We start from the raw sequence: 3,296 nt of genomic DNA on the forward strand, positions 1-3,296 counted from the left end.
ATTTACTCAAACAGAATATTATTGAAAAAAACATATATTTTCAACACGATGTGGTTTGAGTGAGACTCCATCCTACCAAAGTAAAATGGCATGTATATCTTATTGTAGACAACATACCTATTTTTTTAGTAAAGGGGGTTAAATTTGGTACAGTATGTGCATGCTCATAACTAAAACAATTTTTACAATGTGCACATCTATTCAAAAAGATACACGTAGTTTTAGTAACATGGTTTTGAATGATACTTTGTGCTACCAAATTAGAATGCATACACACACACACACTAGTAGAACGCTTGTGCGTTGCTACGGGCTACAATATATATAAATAAATCAAATAAATGATTAAAGTTGTCTTCAAGGTTGAACATATGTCCGGGCGTGTTTGGACATCAAACGGGCGCCCAACAAGATCCCCAAAATACAGTTCGGACTCTCCCAAATCCAGATCATATGTGGAGAAGAAATGTGGTTGTCCAGACTATTTACCATTTTATCTCAAAGGTGCGGGCCCAACAAAAGCACCACCCCACGACACATCTTTCCCTTTTTCTGCCACAACCTCCTCTTCCCGCTTGATTTTCTAGCGGGACCAGATGACGTTCATCTCTCCTTCACCATGGCGCCCTATGTTTTTCATCCCGTCAACCGCCCCGCTCTCCACCGTATCCAAGTAAAAACAGAAGTAATTATATCTTATTAAACCATATACGTTCCTTGATGATATTCAAGTAATTATATCTTATTAAACCATATACGTTCCTTGATGATATTCTTGACTACTACACAATTGCTTGCATTTAAAATTGACAACTCCCTATAGACGGCGTGTAAAAAATCTGTTTGTGCTACTAAATCCTAGTAACAAGCTCAGTACTATTCTAAATCGTTAAGCTCATACAACAATCTTCAAAACTTAAAAGAAATCATCTTTAACCAGTTATTATTATTAAGCTCATACAACAATTTTTGAAACTTACGAAAGATCATTTTTTAACTTCTAGCTGTACCAAATGGCCCAACTCCTCTCTTGTCGTTCTTCACATGATAACCTGCAAGGAAGAACATTTTAGTAGATAAAGAAGAGAGTTCATGTTTTGATGGTCCTTATTTTTGAATCCCATAAAAACCTTGAAAACAGAACTTAACACAATATATTGCAGGACCATGAGAACAAAATTTGTCCCCATCCTATGCTCCTTATTCTTGACCTATTTATCAAACTTTTTTGCCACACCTTTAGATGCTGACATCTTTCTCCCAAAGATAGTAGGTTCAAAATTTATTTATTGGGAGTCAGTACCTACCGATAGTTCCTACTTGTTTTTAAGTTTCAGCTTTTCTATCATACAATATATTATAGGTGATTACAATACTTTATATGGTGATTGATTAGTGCCACACAAATACCACAATACCAATTATTTAAAAGAATGGTGTCCACTGTACAATGATGTTTGTACTACTTTAGCAATAATAACATGTGTTGAAACTGTAAAAAAACATACAGGGAAATTCTGAAATTGTAGTATAAGATTAAGTAACCTCGGACTATATTTATTCAGGTATAAAATGGAAGACAATATTGTGCAGGTATAGAATGGGCATCCCCTTGTGAACATTACATCATGGGAACAAACTTGTCTTGTGACAGAAATAGTGATAGAAGGAAATATTGACATGGTTAGATAAAAAAAAGATAATAGAGGCCAGGTTGTGAGTTGTGACGGAGAGAGAGGGAGACATCTTTCTCTCCGCTCCTCCTTCCACTCCACATTCATTCTTGTGACCATGTCTGAGCCCTATCTCTTTGAAATTTTGTACTAATAAAGAATCCTTGGACCATTGAAATTCAACTGGAGACCACTCAATCTGAAAGGTTTTATGTATATAAGTAATAGGTTGCAGAACTAACAATAGATTGTTAATGAACACTCCTATTTACGTATAACAAAAATAGTATATCACCAAAATCTGTATCGTCATCGATCGACATAAGCACAAAGATCAATCATACATACCTCAGTGGAAAATTCAGTAGACTTGCAAAGATACTCAATTCCTCTGTTCATTCCTCAGCGAATAACCAATCAGCCCACAACAGATAGGCAACCTCTGCCCATCAAACTCGTTTCCACCCGAGAGTAAAAGGGGAACACCCAAGAGAAAAAAAGCAGGGAAGAGGCCAGCCGTGGCTCAGTCTGCTCTGCTCCCAGCCGAATCAGCTGCCAACAACCTTTCCTTGACTTTGCTCCCTGCCAAATTGGCCGCTGCCGCTTGTTGTTGATACTCCTACTTGTGCCGCTCCTCTTGATCTCATCTCCTTCCGCCACCTTGCTGCTCCTCCTCCCATCATCGTCATCAAATTGCCGAAAAAGGCTTTCGCCCCGCTTTATATATAAAGCACCGTCATCAGATTGGCAGAGACGGGAGAGAGGCAGCGGCGTCCGACTGAGAGCGACCGGATCGAGAGGGAAAGAGAGATGAGGGAGTGGTAGCGGTGGCAGCACGCAGATGGCCGGCAGGGCGAGTGTGTCGGAAGCGGGAAGGAGGTGAGAGCGAGACGCGATGGGTATGAGTGCATACAACATATCGACCAAAGATGGTGGCAGAGCCAGGCGATGGTGGTCGTGACCTTACTCCAACGGAGGCCTAGGACGGCGCGATCTGCTAAACCCATCACCGACCACGAACCGGAGGAGGGCCGGGGCCTGGTAGCAGGCGGCTGCTGCTGGTAGTGGAGAGCCGGAGACCAAGTCTCGGCATGCGCATGGCGAGCTCCCATGAGGGCTGGCGGGGAGCGGCAGCGCTGGGATGGTGATGGCGGCGGTGGCAACTGCTCGAGGTCGCGTAGGGAGAGTGCCCCTTGATCGAGAGGATCGAAAGCGAGGATGGGGGCTCGCGGGGATCGTGGCCAAGGAGCGGGTGCATGGTGACGCTCGCGTGGAGAAAAGGGAGTGGGATCGATCGTGGAAAAAAGGATCAATTTCACGTACGTGGGCTGAGTGTGACGCCCGGGTAATTAAGCTACAGTGATTCCCCGCTAATGATGCCACGTCACCACGGTTACTGTGATAAACTCTCGATAGTTCAGAACCGAAACAAATTCAAAATTTAAATAAAAGAAAACAATAAAAGTTTTTAAAAATTAAAATAAAAATGTTCGGTGGTTGCCAAATATTACAAAGATAATTATGGTGTAAGGTTCACAATTTTATAAAATGCCTAAGTGTTTATAAATAAATAAAAACAGAAAAGAAAATAAATAAAAGGAAAACAGAAAACAAACAAAAAAA

This window comes from Triticum dicoccoides, chromosome 6B (genome assembly GCF_002162155.2).
Source record: "Triticum dicoccoides isolate Atlit2015 ecotype Zavitan chromosome 6B, WEW_v2.0, whole genome shotgun sequence".
Taxonomy (NCBI): Eukaryota; Viridiplantae; Streptophyta; class Magnoliopsida; order Poales; family Poaceae; genus Triticum; species Triticum dicoccoides.